General features: G+C 39.2%; 2 long non-coding RNA genes across 2 annotated transcripts; one reads left to right on the top strand and one right to left on the bottom strand.

Moving 5' to 3' along the window:
- Nucleotides 1-1577: 1577 nt before the first annotated feature.
- Nucleotides 1578-4664, bottom strand: LOC131016258 (uncharacterized). The gene is made up of 3 exons (XR_009098899.1): nt 4508-4664; nt 2588-2654; nt 1578-1987 (listed from the first exon to the last, which is right to left on the bottom strand). It is a non-coding gene; the product is annotated as an uncharacterized LOC131016258 (long non-coding RNA).
- A 5278-nt stretch (nt 4665-9942) lies between these two features.
- Nucleotides 9943-12830, top strand: LOC131016257 (uncharacterized). The gene is made up of 3 exons (XR_009098898.1): nt 9943-10284; nt 11857-11936; nt 12533-12830. It is a non-coding gene; the product is annotated as an uncharacterized LOC131016257 (long non-coding RNA).
- The last annotated feature ends 6088 nt before the right edge of the window (nt 12831-18918 follow it).

Genomic DNA, 18918 nt, shown 5'->3' with positions numbered 1-18918 from the left:
TATCTATCATCATGTCAAAATCTCAAGTACCAGTATCTCCTAAGTAAGTTATATACATCGCAATGTAATTGCAACTAATCAAAAACGAGGGTGTACCGCGCATACTCTCAAGATCATCTTTAGCTCTAGCCTACATCGACTTCTCTTCTCATCCTCATCAACTCTAGCCCTCCTCGGCTACTTCTCGTCCTCATTATCGTTTATCATTTTATCATCTTTGGTAACTGATACTCAAGGATCGACTCGATATCTACTACACTCTTCTAGAGTCCCTGGTAGAAAACAGGCATCCGGTCAGTAGATCCGCATAGAAAATCTGGGTATCTGTAACAAATCCCATCTCCTGTGGGTCCAATGCTCAAGACGACATGTCCCATCATATTGAGTGGCTTTCTTCCTTGCTCAATCCTACCACTCGATTGGTAGCACGGGGACTAGGTGCACGATGCCATCCAGTCTAGTAACAACCATAAGGCTTTTATCCTTTCATAGTCTATGAACATGTGTTTGAAAATCTGCAAGGGTATCTCTGTACCACATACTGTACGCCTCGTCCTCGTATCCGATCTTTCCTGAGTTCGATCTCACAACAGTCCACTTTCGTGTAGTGCCAACAGTCCTGGCCAACCTATAAGGAGAACTTAAAGGTGGCTCTAGGAACTAACTCTACTTGGCTCCAGCAACAGAAATAAACAAAACATAACTTAGCAAAACTCCTACTAAGTAGTACTGTTATCTTAAAACTCAAGCTCAAAACATCTAAATTCTCATCTCGTCCCATCTTTACTTAGTAGGGAATCTCTCTAAACAATGATATTAGATCCCTTAATCTAAATCATCGTGACTCAGTAAGACAACTCAACAATTCTCTCTCAAAGCCATCTCCAAAGACTATGGCTCATGATACCTCCTCAAGTACCATTAAGGTTGCGTTAGCAAAACTCGCGTCACAAAACAACTCAACATATCGTACAATATCTCATTGCAGCATGCTAATAACTCATCATTAATCATGCTATTATACTCAAGCTCATAACTCAAACTCATAACTCAAACCAACAAGTACTTAAAGCAATTGCTAATTCTCTCAAGCTTTAGCTCTAAGTTCTCATTTCATCCTTCTACTTAGTAGAAAATCTCTCTTAACAATGACATTAGATTCCTTCATCTAAATCATTGTGACTTATCACAACTGCTCAAACAGTTCTCATCACAAAACATCTCAAATACATCACATCATAACTCATAATTATGCATCCTCAATCATATAACATGATATGATATAAACGCTCTCATGATTCATCATGTAACGTCAACATATGCTCTTACAACATAATAACTCATTATTAGTCATGTTGTAATCCTCAAACTCAAACTATGCATCTTCAAAGTATAACATCATAACTCATCATATAACCTCAACATCATGCTCTTCAAAATTTAACGTCAAATAAACTTTGAAATTTTACATACCTCGTTGAGCCTGGTGTGATGGTGCGCTGAGCTCACGGTTGTTAATAACTATTAGTCTAGTGACTCATCCTAGACTAAACTCAAGACTTCTAATTCAGAGCTTTCCTTCGCTCTGATACCACTCTGTCACAGCCCGCCTTAACTAAGGATAGTTAAGCCGAGTGATCTACGACTAGGGATGGGGTTAAAGAATAAGGGAAAGAAAGGGGCATCATTTGAAACCGTAAATCTTACTTAACTTAAGAAAAATCATCGTATTTACTCATTAATACTCTTTTGAACAGTCTATGAAAGACAACATAAAACTTAATTAATATCATTAATCAAGTTATACATCATATGAAACCATTCTCTTAAGACTCAAAGTATGACATAACATACTATAACATCAACAACATCTTGCAGCGGAAAGTAGCTAGACATATGTATGAAGACATATTCTAGACAGGTTAACTATTTATTAACAACCCTGGAGACTCCGCTCATTGCAGCACCATCATCACATCAGCTCAACCTGCACATTTAGAAAACATATGCAGGGCTGAGTACAAAAGCACTCAGTGGGCACGTATGCCTAGGTATAAAAATACATGCTTCAAAACTGTAAATTGTCATGCCATCATAAACAGTACAGCAAGGGAGTTTTTCGCTAAAAAGGCCCAAGCTTACTAAGTTCATTTGTGATTCTTAAAGTTCGTCTGCAGACTAAGTTCTCTTGTAATCTATCATATCTGGAACTTTGTGCCGGAGAGGTGGCCACCTCTCACGGTCACTTGACCGGCCAACCCGCTAGATGACTCACGGTCACTGGTGTACACTAGTCCTGGCAGGATAGCTATCAACTGCTCAGGACCCGAATTCGATTGCATCATTGGCAAAGCCAAAGCAGATAGATATCATACTAAAATTGAAACATTTTATGGCAAGACAATACTTGAAATAACTTTAACTCAAAGATTTTGTCATGCAATAACTTGTTTGAATGTAACATTTAAACTCATTTGATATATATGAAACTGAAATTAACAGTTAGATCATCTCATGCATTCATTCGTATAAGAGGCCTACGACACGCAGGGGATCTCTATATACGTATAGTAAAAGTAATGCCCACCTCGTTGTGTCTCTGTATCAATGAGTAACGTCACTCTCTCCCTCAAGTCGTTACTTCCCAAAAGGACCTTCATCGTTATGAAGAATTGGTGAGAAGTTATAAAAGAAACCTCGATTAATAATCTAATCTCTTTTATGAAACATTAGTATCTCTAATGTTCATCTCTCTTGATTGTTAATCAATATAACAATTATTATCTCTCGTCATTACTCATTAATTATAACATCCTTATGTTATAATTAACAGCACTTCAATTAAAAGAAATATTTAACACATCGAAAAGTCCACTTTCTTAGCAGATCTATTCGCTCTCATCTCGTCTAATTAACCAATTAGAAAGTTAAACTTTCCATTAGGCATGTATTTGAGTCACGGGTCAACAAGAATTGACTATGCTCAAATCCTAATTTCACTAAAAATTTCGGCATGACCTATTCATATATAATGTCAGCCACGAGATTTCATCGCGTGAATCTCACTACGTGAACTCGTCTCTCGACTCAAAACTTAACATCTTGACATCTTTTCAACGCAAACCAAACAATTCAAAATCATCAAAACTCTTTATCAGTAAACTATCATTTATACTCGACACCAATTGTTCGAGTGTCAGATACCAACATTTATGTGCGTTAATCATAACTCTCACAACTCACACCATTTAGTCATATCGTATCATCCATCAAAACAAATATAATCAAGTTGTTTTCTAGAAAGTTTTGCTGTTTTTGTGTCATCTTTAAAAATTCATAACAACCAACTCAATCATCATAAACTCTCATACCAATTGATCTCAAAAACTCCATGAAGTGTAGTTCACTCTAAAAATGGTAGTTAACCAAAAAGGTTAAAGGTTTTTGGAGATATTGCTCTTTTAGTGCAGGCTGTCAAAGATTGACAGTTTCTGCCAATTTTGTTTAGGCCATTAGAAACCAAGGCAAACCTTAATAAAATTCCATCAAATTTAATCAGCCAAAACTAAAGGTATCCTTGAAGATTTGGTTAAAATTTCACAAGAGAAAACGTTCATATGATCTGCCAAATAAACAATGAAACTCATACACTTTTACTGTTGGACAAATATGACAGCAGAACAGGGCATTTTTGAAATAATAAACTGCTCTGTTTCAGAGGTCATAAAAATCGAAATCTTATGTTTTTAGAAAAGTATTGAAGTCTAGTTTCGTTTAAAAAAAACGGTGATGCAAAATCCTTCATGGATTAATAGATATAAACGTTTTTGTGAAGTCTACCAATAGTTGACAGATTCTGTCAAGGATTTTTCAAAATATCTTTAAAATAGCAAACATCATCCAAAAGACATGAAAGTTTGCAGCAACGAAATACACATATCATAGATAAACATACTAAAATTTCAGAGCCATCAAGCAATGAAAACTCATCGAAACATAAGCTTGAAACTGCTGTAAAATTTTGACAGAATTCCAGTTTTAATTTCGTTCAACAATTATCATCCATAAATTGTAAATCAATTAGCATGCTCATGTGATATCGTAGAACACATATACGCAATAATATTCATTATGCAACGTCTCAAACTTCACGAATTTAAATAATCATACTCTAAAAATTTATACAATTTTCGTGCTTGGAAAAATACGAATTTAATATATATCGATTCTAGCATACCCCTAAGCACAAATATCAAGTCAAAACGATCAAACAAAAATCGAAAGACAAGCTAATATGTGAAAAACGGGGCTGCCCTCATGGGTTTCATAGCTACGGTTCGTTCCGTTCTTACTCCCTTCATTAAACATGCTCAACATCTACCCAAGAACAACATACTAAAATTTCACGACGATCCGACGTCGTTTCAAAATAAAGTCGAGAATCGACGTTTTTCGACGTCGACGAAAATCGAAAAGAAAACCATCAAAACGTAGGTAGAGATCTTACCTACTTAGATACGTGATCGAAAAGATGATCGGCGCTCGTCTCGGTGCTCAAATCGGAAGTCAAAAGCTTGAACACCAAAGAAATGGTGTTAACGTGAAGTGTGTGTGTGTTTCTAATGTGTTTTAGTGTGTGTGCAGCACAAATTAGTGTGTGTGTTGTGTGTGCAGCGTGAGTTAGGTGAGATAGAGGGATAGTGGGCAGTTGGGGGGTGGTTAGGGGTAGGGTAGGTTAGATATTTAGTCGTTAAATATCTCGTTTCGTCTCGTCTCGTTTTAACGACTAACTATCCATACTCTTCGTTACTCGCCCTCTCAACTCCTACTCACTTTTATTACACTCGTAATTCTATATAAATATAGAAAATACAAGCTCGTTCTCGAAATTCTGATAAACGAGATTTACACGTTTATCGAGAAATCCCGATTTACTATTCACTCGTCGTCCAAAAATAAAAACTTTCATTATTGGACTCGTATCGAAAAACTAAGAATATTTCTCGACGACGTGCACGTAAGATTTTGAAAGTCGACAAAAAGACGAAATAGCAGTATTTTACTATTCATCGTCAAAAAGTCAAAATTTTGAAAAACGTCTTAACGGACTCAGATCTCACTTCCGAGTTCATCGTTCTCATTCAAATAATTATCTCGAATTATTCAAATACTCAACTCAATTACGGATATAAAATCACACATCATCCTCACATCATCAAAAGAACATCTCAACATCTTTAAAATATAACAACAAAACTTCATATAACTCCTCATCTCTATACAAAGTAATCAAACAAGGGATCTTATACCCTACTTACTCAAACTTAAGCAATTAAACACGTCATCAAAAGCCCGGGTATTACACAAGAGTTTTGTAGCATTGCATTAATTAGTAATTAGTCTTTTATGATTTTGTTAATGTAGCTTAATACATGATTTATTCTAGACTACACAACCTTACACACACATGATTATTTTAATCTAATAAGCATGTGATTAATTTCCTTAGCCTTACTTGAAGTGGACGTGTGGTATGAAGATGAAGGGAAGGGATTAGTGTATAGGTTTAGGGGGGGACAAGTATTAAATGGTGAATAGTGTTTGGTCTCCAATCATCCTTCCTAAGCAAGACAAATTCACTTCATTTCCCTCATTTTCTTCACCATTCGGCCACTCTCAATTTCTCTCCCTCTCTTCCGATTTTGCTCCAAAAGATCACCATAGATGAATCACCAAAGCTTCCAAGTTCACATCAAGATCAATTCCTCCACCAAATCAACATAAACACCTTTCAATTCTTGAAGATTTCAAGAGGACCGTGGGGTTTGGTTTGAAGAGTGAGAAAGGAAAACTTTGATCTTTGTTTAATCTTGGGTAAGTGATTCTTATTTTTATAGATCTAGATTGTATGATGTTATATGTGAGTATATGATCATGATTGAGCAAGAAAATCACCCAACTTATTTCTATGAAATTTTCGAAAATTAGGGGCTTGAAACCCTACGAAATTTTGTTGTTTGTTTTCTTGAATTGGCTTGAGTTATATGATGATTGATGATTATTGAGTTAATATATATGAATACTTGATGATTAGCCATGAGATATAGATTTTTCTATTAGGTTAGTTTACCTAAAATTGGGATGTTGAGATCCTATGGATCAATTGATGTATTGATGATGGATTTGAGTTTATGAGATGATTTAGATGATTAATGATGGATGAGATTGAAGCCTGAGGTTGAGAGGTGAAAAATGAAAAGTGTTAGTTTGAGGAAGAAGATGACATACATGTGTATCTATATGTGATCTTGTTTTATGATGTTGATTTGTGCTAATTGGTAACCTAGGATGTTAGATCTATGATTTGATCAATAGGTTATACATGATTAGTGATATTTTCAAAAGAGTTTAGTTTAATAAAAATTAGGACTTTTTGCCTATGTGTTATTAAAGTGATTTTGGCTTAAGATATATGTATTTGAGCATGATATTAGTGTATAATTATGTTTGAGTAAGTCTTTTGTTGGCCAAGAAAATTTTTGACTTAGTTTAGTTTATATGAGTTTTTGAGTTTTCATATTTTGAGAAGTCGATGATTGATAAAATGAGGTTTAATTGCTTTATGACCATTATGTGAAAGTTTGTCATGTTTTATTAAGAGTTTTATGATGATACATGAAGTTTCATTAGAGTTTAGTACATGATAAAAGGGAATCTATATGTGTATAATGATTTATATGATGAATGAGATCGTGTTTGAGTATTTGAGTAATTTTGATCATGAAAATGAGAAGAGAATTTTAATGATGCGTTCATTGAAACGTTTTACTAGAGATTTGAGGTTATGATGTAAGAAGAGAGTCAAGATTTGAGTATGATGAGCATTATATTGTGCTTGAATGTTTGAGATGAGATTTTGGTGAATTTCGTAGGCCTACTGACCTACTGTGATCGACGGTTTTTCAATGTCAAAAAGCTTTGAAATTTTAATACCAAGTCTCTATATGAGTCTTGAGAACATCGGTAAAATTTCAAGTCAATTGGACTTCGTCTATTATTTTTATAAAATACAAAACCGAAACTGCACATTACTACCGAGAGTTTCAGAGAGCAGGGGAAAGAGTCATTCATTTCAGTAGCTTCCTGTGTGATCTAGCTTTCCAAAATTTTATGGTATTAACCTTATTGTGTTAGCCAGATATCCACAAAATTTGAGCCCAGTTTGACAATATTTACTATTTTTTCAAAAATCCAAGTTTTCGATTGCTCAAAACTGCCGAATATGGTAGACTGTAGTAAAACAGTCATGTCTCCTACAATACTTGGAGTTTTTGACTCTACTTTTTTTTATATGAAAATAGACTCGAAGACCTTTCTTTTGGTATGAGTCTCGAGTCCAGGAGGTGTCGAAGTAAGAACAGGATAGATTTTGAAGTTGAGTCAGTGTAAAAACAGAGCATGTTTTGATAATGTTTTATTGTGTTTTCTTATATGCCTTATGTGATTGTGTTATCTATGTGTTGAATGAGATTGGACGAGCCTTATATGAGAGATAAATCGAGACTTAGTACCATGATTTTCTTGAAACCTATCCTTGAACTTAAGGATTTGAGATGAGTGGAGAGTTAATATAGAGTTGAGTAAAGAGATAAAACATGAGATAGAGCATGAGTTAAGGCTTTATGAGTATGGATTTTAAAAGGATTAAAATGTTTTAAATCAATTCCTTTTTAATGGAGTTTAAAATGCTTATTTAAGTCATTTATAAATGAATAATGAGAAATGCGTAAAGGAGTTCGTAAATGAATCGCGGCATGAGATTTTCAATTTCCCTAGTAAACTAAGGAGATATTATGAAGGAACAAGCAATGAACGAGACTCTCACCACCGAGTCACTACAACAATTGGAGAAGGAAAAAGTTCACGCACAAACAAGATATGTACACCACCTCAAGATGGAGGTAAAGAAAAAGGAAATGGAAGGAAAGCACTAGAACTAAACTTAAGGTATAACCCAACCCCAAGGCTAGTAGGCTCAAGCTAAGAGAGTGAATGCTTTGGCTAAAGTGCCAGAAACTACAGTAAGAATAAAGTTGGAACACCACCACAATGGAAACTTAGAAACCCCCATTAAATAATTATTTGGAAATGAGAAAATGAGTTTATATGGCAGAAAGAGTGCCATTAATCTTTGAAGTGGAAGTTACCAAGATTATGAGAAAAGTTTGATGTTAGAATTCCCTAGTCAATCTGAGAAGGAGACTTAGGACGAAAGAAACAATTAAGGAAGTTCAACAGATTTGAAAGTACAAAGATATTTTACCAAATGAATTACCAAATTTTCACCAGACCTAGTTTCATACAACATAGTATGTCACTATGGGGAGCACTAATTTAAGATGTTAAAGAAAAGATGATACACTAAGGATGTGTATTGATGATAAGAAGTTGAAGCAAGCCCATAAGAATAGATATCCTCTTCCGAGGATAGACGACCTGTTAAATCAGTTAAGAGGAGCCGGTGTGTTTTCCAAGATTGACCTAAGATCTGGTTACCACCAACTCAGGATGAAAAGAGAAGACATCCCAAAGACAACATTTCGAACGCGTTATGGACCTTACGAGTTCACAGTGATGCCCTTCGATTTAACGAATGCCCCAGCAATTTTCATGGACCGATTATCAAAGTCAGCGCACTTTCTACCAATTCAAATTACTTTTGGATTGGAGAAACTGCAAAGTTATATGTCAAAGAGATAGTACGCCTTCACGGTGTACCTGTATCTATCACGTCAGATAGTGACACCAGATTCACATCGCGTTTCTGGAAAAGTTTACAAGAAGCAATAGGCACTCAGCTAAACTTCAGCACAGCGTACCACCCTCAGACTGACGGGCAGTCAGAAAGAACGATTCAGATTCTAAAAATTTCGTTGCGAACGATTATCGCAGACAAAGGTAGAAGTTAGGAGGATTTGTTACCTCTCGTAGAATTTGCTTATAACAATAGTTATCAAGCAACATTTGGAATAATCCAGATGAGGCCTTGTATGGCCGAAATTGTAGTTCACCACTTTACTAAGATGAAGTGGGTGAAAGAAAGTTGTTAGGTCCTGAACTGGTCCAACAGATGGTTGAGAAGGTCGACCACATTAAGTAAAGAATTAAAGAAGCTCAAGATAGACAAAAGTCTTACGCCGATAAACGCCGATCGGAGTTAGAATTCAATGTTGGGGATCGAGTTTTCCTCAAAGTCTCTCCCTCAAAGGGAGTTATACGTTTCGGAAAGAGGAGCAAGTTACGACCCCGTTATATAGGACCTTTTGAGATCCTAGATAAGTTAGGCCTTTGTAGCCTGTAAGTTGGCTCTGTCACCAAGCATTGTGGATGTATACAATACGTATAGCATCTCGCAATTAAGAAAGCATGTGATTAAGCAAGATAAAGTAGTCCTAGCCAGGACCTAAGTTGTGATGAGAAATCAGTCCAGATACTTGATCGCAAGATTCAAGTTTTACGAGGCAATAATATTGTTCTCGTCATGTAGTGGAACCATCACAGGATGGAAAAGGCCACAAAAGAGATGAATGAAACGAATGACTAGTATCACAAGATAGAATACCAGATATGCAATTCCGAGGACGGAATTTTTATAAGGAGGGAGGAATGTAATACCCCGTTTCCCTGAGTTAAATTTAGAATTTATTTTCGAAATTTAGAAGTAAGATGATTCACGCCGGATTGAGAAAAAGAATTTATTTTAATTCCAACAAAGACGATTTACAAAAATATATATATGTAAATTTAGTTATTAAATTTATATGCATTACATATTTATTTAATTGAGCATCGATCATTTACACGAACTATTTTATTTAGCGAACACTGAACGATTATTACAGTTTTCATAGTACAATCCGGAAGATTTTTATTTTATTTTATTTTATTACTCCCACCTACTCCTACACCCACCTACTCCATCAGCCACCATATGCCACAACTTTATAGCTTTTTGTTGAGACACCTCATTCACCACCATACCTTTCAATCATACCATTCTCTGCAAAGACACCTCATTCATCACCATACCTTTCTCTACAAAGTCATTTCACTTCAATAAAGGATCTATCTTTTCCCTCACTTAGCATTTTCGATCAATCTCATTTCTCCCTCAAGTTACTCTCTAGTTCCAACAAACCCAAAGAAATCCAAGTGCAGAGCTCAGCCATATTGCGAATGGATCAAATTGCCACAAAACTCAGATTTCAGCAACTCAAACCAGAGGTTTCATCTTTGAATCTCTCTATCTATTTTATACTTACTCATTCAGTTATGACACTGCAATTGTAGCACATCAAACCTTCACATACTTCAAATCCATGATGACCCATTTCATTCATATACATGTGTTTACAGAAACAAGAAAACATTTTGAATAAATGTACAAAAAAAATATAAGTTATGTTAAATCTGCATACAATTTATGTGCATATAGATACATATATGAAGCATGCCAATTTTGATGTATTTTTGAAAAATGGAGTCGAGAGGGAGGCTAGGCGCTGCGGCTCTGCCGTTGCTGCCTAGCCACGGTGAAGAGTGGGGAAGGAGATGCGGTCGGCGGTGGTGGTCCTCCTGCTGCTGTCGGCCGGAGTTTTGAGGGAGAGGCGGCAAAGCAAAAGCCTTGTTGCCGCTCTGAGCCGGGTCTGGGCTGGGTTTTGTCGAGGGGGTGACGGCGGCGGCAGTTCACTTCTTCTGCTGTCGTCGGCCGATTGAGTGAAGAGGAGAGGGGTGTGCTGTGAGGGTCTGAGCGGACAACGGTGGAGCGGCGGCGTTGCTGCTCGAAATACGAGCGGCGGCGGCCGGAACTAGAGAAGAGAGATGAGGGGCGGAGACATCGCCGGTGGTTGTCGTCCGCCGGAGTAGAAACTAAAACTTGAGGGCGGTGGTCGTGGATTTGGGCTTCGATTGCCGTATTTCAAGGCACCGCTCCTCGCCGGGGCCGTGAGCGGCGCAAGGAGCGTCTGCGTGTGTGGGATCTGTTTGAGTGAGAATAGGGGGTGGACGCTGCTCCTCCGGCGATCTGCTCGGCGGCAGATTCGGAGGGAGAAGGGGGTGGACTGCCTGAACCGAAGAGAGAAAGGGAGAGACGAGGCGTGTATGTGTGAGCGGCAGCGTGTCTGGCGGACGGCGGCGCCGTCTGTGCAGGGGCTGTGCGGCGGATTTGGTGAGGAAACGGGAGAGAGTGTTTTGAGAGAGAATTAAGGAGAGGGAGGCGCAGCTTAGGTAGAAGAAGAGAGGGAGAAGTTTTGGGCTAGGTTTGGCTGTTGGGCTCCCTTTTTGGGCTGAGCCAGTAGGCCGAAATTTATTTAGTGTTGGGCTGTTAATTCCTTTTAACTGGGCCTGTTTTAATTATTAAAAAGCTTGGGCTGCAAAACTTTTAAAGAAAATGGTGCATTGATTTAATTACTTTGGCTAGTGGATATTTTTTTTTAATTAATTAGACTATATATTAATTTGATTAATTATTTTCAAGTTGAGGCATAATAATATTATATTATTATTATGTGCATATATTAAGTATGAATTACTTATTATATGAGTGGAGCATGAAATGATTTGCATTAAATATTTTTGCAAATGAAAGTATTTATGATTTAATTGGATTTATTTATAAATTCAATTATTAAAAGAAAATCGAGTAAGGATATTGTTGGTGTCCTTAGCTCAAGAATTAGCTTTCAATTTTTATTATTAAATTTGAAAACCCGGCGTGATGAATCAAGTATGTTTAGTACATCCACTAAGACTTTAAGTTAGCTTCACGAGACATATTAAGAATAGAATTTCTTGTAGGCTTTATGAACCAAGGGGATTAGCGCTGCTTTCCCAAGACGAGTTTATGTGATTATGATCTTCAGGCTTTGCCTATCCAGGTGGGCATTACTTTTACTATACGTATATAGAGATCCCCTGCGTGTCGTAGGCCTCTTATACGAATATATGCATGAGATGATTTTAACTGTTAATTTCAGTTTATTATTATGCCCAAATGATAAATGACTCTTATGAAATGAAAATGAAATGTTCATGAAATGAAATGAAATGTTTATGAAATGATTGACTGCCAAAAATGTTTATGTTTTTATATGTATCCTATCTGTGTTGGTTCGCCAACTTTAAAGGAAATCCAATTGGGATCCTATGCTAGACAAAGGTCGCTAGCTAGGGTTAACGTGTACACTCATGGAGACCGCGAGTCGCTTGCGACCGGTCTTGGCGTCCGTGGTAAGGAGGCCTCCTTCCCGGCGCGTGATAGAAAGGAACAGATATGGATCATATGAAGGAAAATGATCGGCCGATCGACTTTATGAAAATGAAAGAAATGTTTTAGTAAGCACAGGTCTTTCAAGAAAACCCCTGTGTGTTACTGTTATGGCAGTTCAATTTATATATGTATGCATGTTGTATTTTCGGCTATGCCCACTGAGTATTTTTATACTCAGCCCTGCATGTATTTCTAAATGTGCAGGTTGAGCAGTTGATGGAATGGAATGATGTTGAGCGGGTGTTCCTTTGACATTTCAAGAAATGTAACCTTGAGTATACATCTTCATATGTATATCTCACACGTTTTCCGCTGCAAAACACTCTGATTAGGATAACTCTATGTTATGAAGTTGTTACACGTGTTATTGGGTAACCCACCTTAATCAGTTCTCTTTTATGTGTATGTTTTATAAGTATCCAAATGATCATATATGATCCTAGCTTTTTATCTATAAGTGATATTTTCATATACTTTAATGTTAAGTAATTGTCCATTTCCATTTCTTATTGTTCACCCCAAGTCATAACCCCTGTTAACCCGTCATTGGGATAGTGGGCTGTGACACCGTCTCACCCCGAACATCCTGAATTTAGCCTTAAGTTTAAACAACTAAGTCTAAATGGGGGAAAAAATTTACATGTACAAGGCGCACGCCCATTTCAACCTGAATAGCATCAATTTAGTCTTAGTTTAAACAACTAAGTCTAAATGGGGGGAAAAATATACATATACAAGGCGCACGCCCATTTCAACCCGAATAAGCATCAATTAAATCTTCAAAATAACATCCGAATCAAAATAGATGAAAAATAATACAAGCACTTGAACATCAAAGTCATATATAGCCGATCCAGGGGGCGAACCCCCCGGCGATTCGGACCCGCTGGATCAATAATAAGTACCATAAAAGTCTACATCTAGCCCAATGACGTAGAAAAAAGTTTGAAGGCACGAAGGCCTAATAAAGCATAAAATACTAAGGGCACACTCGCCCTGCCAAAAACTAGATGAACAAGATGATATCACTCATCATCGGCAGCACCATCATCGTCCGAAGGCTGAGTAGCTTGGCCTTGGATGTCCTCCCACAACTTCAGAGTCGCGGCAGTGTCCCAACCCTGACACGACCCATCCAAGTACTGCTGAGTCATCTCGGCCCTGGCTCGGACGTCCGTCTCATAACAGGCTACTTTAAGCTCGTTGCACCGAGACGCTTCCATCTCTGCTAACTCAGCCTTCAGACGGCTGATCTCCCTATCCTTCATGGACAACTGAGCCTGAAGGTGCTCCTTCAAGTCCGCTACTTGCTTGTGACCAGCCTCAACATCCTTCTTGGCAAGTTGGAGGTCCTTCCTCAATGCAACCCTCTCGGCACGAAGAGACTCCAATTCTCTCTCACGTTCAACCATGAGTTATTTCAGATAAACAACATGTTGGTAGCCCTACACACACGAAAACAAGAAAGAGTTAACCAATAATAACAATACCCAAAGCAAAAAAGATAGATAAATATTAATACCGCAAAGACCGTAGAAGCAGCCATGTTAAAGGCCTTGGGAGTCCCGTAATCCACCATGACAGCCCTGTCTTCCTCAAGCAGAAGCTTCTCCAGCTACCCGGACAACTCGTGATACCCAGTCAGGGCTGAAGCGCCGGAAGGTAAAGACACGGTTACAGAACCGTCGGTCAAAAAAGCCGATTCATCTTCGGCAACCCTTTTGCCCCTGGAACGACCTGAAGGAGTTTCTAGGGGACGATCAGTCTCAACAGCCTGAGTACCCGGATCACACGACCTTTCACCCTGCTTCTTCTTCTTTTTCTTTTGCTTCATCTCCAGATAAGCGTCACAGTTCATCTCTGACGGGTCATAACGAAACTTTAGCTCTGCCATCCAAGTGTCTGCATACACTCGTTGCTCTGGGGTCATTTTATCCAAAAAGATAGTATATGATTCCTCCCCCAATATCTCTAAAGCTCTAAGACCTAATACAACACTAGATGCAGCAGAAGATTCGGGGATATAGGTACCTTGCGGAGGAGCAGGTACTGCAGCCCAAATAGACGTCTGCTTGATGTGTCTCTCGTCTAGGAGAAACTCCCAATCCCGATACCCCGAAGGAATGCTCAAGAACCTGTTGTTCCTCCCAGCAAGGTCCAACTGCACCAGAATGGTTTTCAAACGACCTGTATAACATACATGTTAGAAAGTATAATAATAAGAAATGGACGACGAAGAAAAAAGAACAATCAAATCCTAACACTCACAAGCGTTAGACCAAGCAGCAGGAACATGTTTCCCATCCGGAACACCCAGAGCATCGTATTCTATGAAAAAGAACTTATCCTTCCATTTCCTCTCACCATTCCCTATATTGGTAATCAACGGTTCAACATCTCTCTTCTTGGGAAGCATGTAACGACCCTTCTCCTTCGGGACATTCAGTAAATCATAGTTACTTTTTATATCAGCGATTGACACGTCGATGTTGTAAAACTCACTCAGAACCTGCAGACTCGGTAAAACCCGCCAAGCATTCGGCGTGAGCTGCCCAGGCGAAATACCATGATAATGGCAAAACTCCACAATCAAATGTGGCAACAGGAGACGTAGCCTCTGATCAAAAGGAGCTTGGTACATACACACCCAGCTCGGAGCATAAAAATTAGCCCTTAGATGACCCCCCGGAGCGTGAAGGGCAAATTGACTCGGTATGCTATATTTCTTCCGAATACCCCACATTTGTCTCGGGTCTACAAGAATAGACTTGGGATTAGGATCGTTCGTAAGCATCCCCGGTATAGGCGTGGCCCCCTGAAGCGAACCAAAGCTATGAACCCCAAAACCCTCAGAATAATCGGGACAGTCGCCACTCCCTTGACGCGTTTCTATGTTGTATCCCGTTACACCCGTAAGATCATCGACACAACTATCTTCATTCTCACCACGTAAGCACATAGCCTTACCTGACGAACTGATAGAACCACCCCGGTTGCCCGACATAATGAGAAAATTTCCTAAGTCAAGAAGAATACTAAGTTCAATCAAACGAATCACCCCGATCACCCAACCACATGATCACAAGATAGGAAGAAAGACATGAATTCAACAAGTTGATACCCCGATCGCAAGTTACTTATTTAGTCACGTACATATTGGAGCAATATAGACAAAGAGCGACACCCGTAATACCACGAAGACACGGAATAAAGGCGTAAATGTTCAAGGAAATATTATCTACCAAACATTCGACCATATCACCCAGAAGCACCCGCATGAGCCAGCTCTACACTATCATTTAGACTTAGAAAAATTCTCTACATACTTCTACAAACAAATAAAATGCTCAAGCTAAAATAATTACGGATCGAACAGTACTTCTACAAACAAGGAATCAAAGTTATACAAGTGCACAATACGACAAAAAGTACGACTAGTCATGCTCAGAATATTCGAAGAACGCGTGAAGAACCTTCGAAGAAAATGGAGAGAAAAAACCAACCTCTAAAGCTCTCCCAAAATCTTCTCTCTACTCCTTCTCCAAGCTCCAAATACTCCAAGTGCTCCAAAAATCTGTGTGTAGGGAATGAGGAGACAAGCTCCCCATTTTATAGGACCGAATGGACTAAAAAAAAAATGATATACGTTGAGGTACAACACAATAAGGGAACTTCAAATCCGCCTATGAGAGGTCCGATTCCCATGTTTCGTACAAACAAAGCAACGCAGCCCTGCACACCCTACACCATCGGACCCACCACTTTCTCTTTTTCTGAAAGGAAAGGGCAACGCCCTGCACGCCCCGCACAAACGGGACTATTGTTCTTTAAATCATAAATATATCTACATACCGGTGAGTGAAAATACAAGGAGAACCGCATCACCCTAAGCTATGCTCACTATGCACGCCCTGCATTCCAACCAATCATGCGGCACACCTCCATCAATCCATGATTGGGGGATCCCCAACTTCACCACCCCACGCCCAGCACGCCCGACACTCCTCTATCATCCATGTTGGGGAAGCCCCAACTTCACCACCCCACGCCCGGCACGCCCTGCACACCCGACACTCTTCCATCATCCATGTTGGGGGAGCCCCAACTTCACCACCCCACGCCCGGCACGCCCCGCACGCCCGGCGCTCCTCCATCATCCATGTTGGGGAATCCCTAGCCTCACCTTCCTACGCCCTGCACGCCCTGCACGCCCGACGCTCCTCCATCATCCATGTTAGGGAATCCCCAGCCTCACCTTCCTAAGCCCCGCACGCCCGGCGCTCCTCCATCATCCATGTTAGGGGATCCCCAGCCTCACCTTCCTACGCCCCGCACGCCCGGCACTCCTCCATCATCCATGATAGGGGATCCCCAGCCTCACCTTCCTACGCCCCACACGCACGACACTCCTCCATCATCCATGATAGGGGGTCCCCAACCTCACCTTCCTACGCCGCACACGCCTTGCTCGCCCGGCCCTCTCGCGTCAACCATTTTTGGGAGCCCCAATCGAGTCTTCCTATGCTCACCCTACACGCCCTACGCTCCAGCCAGCCAGGCGACACGCCCTCCTCTTCTCCGGCAAACCCCCCTCGAAAATCAAAGTCAAGGACATACGGATCACACGAAAAACTTCAAAACTCCATAGTTATAATATAACTAAGGAGTGGGGGACAAACTGTAATGGACAGAATCCGTGCAATCCGAAATTATGCGGCCCAACGGGCCGGCCCAATGAAGCTAGTCCATACGTGAGTCAATAGTTGTTGGATACCTAGAGAAAATAGGAAGACATGAAAGGTCGTTTCCGGGGTAGTCGGAACCGTAAGGGTTTCAAAGAATATTCTGGAAACCCTAGTCGCCACCCTACGAGCCCATAACATAAATATACACCAGCCCATTGACATAAGGGGGGGGGGGATAATCATTCATTCCCACTCTGGCACTCACACACGATCTCTTACTCCCGCTATCCCCGCTCTTCCGTTCCGCCTCCACGCTTACAACTTTCTAGGGTTCCGATCGTCCGACTGGCCCCGCTAGCCCCGCTAGCCCCGACGTCCGCCGTCCCTTATTCCACACCGCTCATTAGCTCTACCTCTGACTACTGGATCATCCGGATCAGTCGGAGAACTCCCTTATTACTATCATTTTTCTATCTTCTCTCCATCGTTTAATTATTGTCATTACGTTACTTACGTTATTATTCATATCAATTCACTGACTTGAGCGTCGGAGGCCCTTCCACCGACACCCCCACCGGTGCTCTTCGGAGGGCTCTAACGTTGCTTATGATTTCAGGTTGCTAGTGCCCATCGATCCAGACGTTACTGACGTCACTTCCGTAATTGTTGGATTCACCCCCTACACCTACCAAAACCCGTATTCATTCATAGCCAGCTCTATGTTGCAATCTCACGAGTCACTAGCAAAAAAGGTCTCAAAAGTTTGATATGTGACAAGAATGGTCAGACAAGCAACACAACAACTAATGTGGTATACAATGAAGTTTTTGATAGATTGAAAGGTAAGTACGCTATAACTTTGGTCATTTTATTCATATATTTATAGACCAGTAGCATTCATTAAACATTTATAATGCTATTTACTTATCATACGCACTTTTAAAAGTTTATTGTAGATTTCTTAAGGAAAGACTCTTACTTTTAGCAATGCGATTTGTGTAGTTGGTCATTTTGAGTGTCTTTGCATTTGGATTTTGGCCTGGTGATTAGAGACTAATTGTTAATAAGTGACGTAATTTCTTTATTAAGACAAGCTATTTTTTTAGATTTCAAAATCAATTCACATTGCTATTCTGGATGAGAATCAGTGTTGGATTTCTCTGTCTGGTTAATTGCTTATGTATGTCGCATCTTTTACTTGCAGAGGCTATGTGCGGATCTACAACTCAGGATTTAGAAATTTCCTCTTGAAGCCAAAGCTTATGCAGGTTATTGTAGATTAAGGGTTTAAAGTGAGGAATTGAAAATGACTGCTATCTTGCTTGCTTTTGAAGATGTAGCCAATTGCCCGGTTAGTGAGCTGTTGTGTTGAATATCGTTACCTTTAGTTTTCATAAGTAAATTATGGCCTAATGTCCTACGAGTTAGTTTGCTTATATGTCGTACTTAACATTAATAATTGTTTAATTATTCATTGGTATAATATAACAAAGTTATAAAAAATATGTCCCATTAAAAATTGTACAAATAATATTAAATAAAAAATAATATATATATCACCAATATAATTGAAAATAAAATTTATTATACATTATATTATAAAATAATAACTTGACGAATTTCGACGAATTATACACTAGTAATATATTATTGCGTCAGTGCATACCATCACCATGCATGCATATGTAGGGACACGCTTGGGTGAGCTCAAGCACTCCCAACAACGACAAAAAATCTTATACTATATATAATTTTATTATTTATATAAAAAACGTCTTTTACATTTTAATAGTCAATTATATTCTTTTTTACTTTTAGCTTCATTCATTCTGCACGCACGTTGATTTATCACACGATATCAGTTGAGTTCACATTTCTACTATAATAATTTAAATATGATGGAAT

The sequence above is a fragment of the Salvia miltiorrhiza genome, chromosome 3 (assembly GCF_028751815.1).
Source record: "Salvia miltiorrhiza cultivar Shanhuang (shh) chromosome 3, IMPLAD_Smil_shh, whole genome shotgun sequence".
NCBI lineage: Eukaryota > Viridiplantae > Streptophyta > Magnoliopsida > Lamiales > Lamiaceae > Salvia > Salvia miltiorrhiza.
Note: the sequence above shows the minus strand (reverse complement) of the source record. Positions and strands in the feature narration are given on the sequence as shown.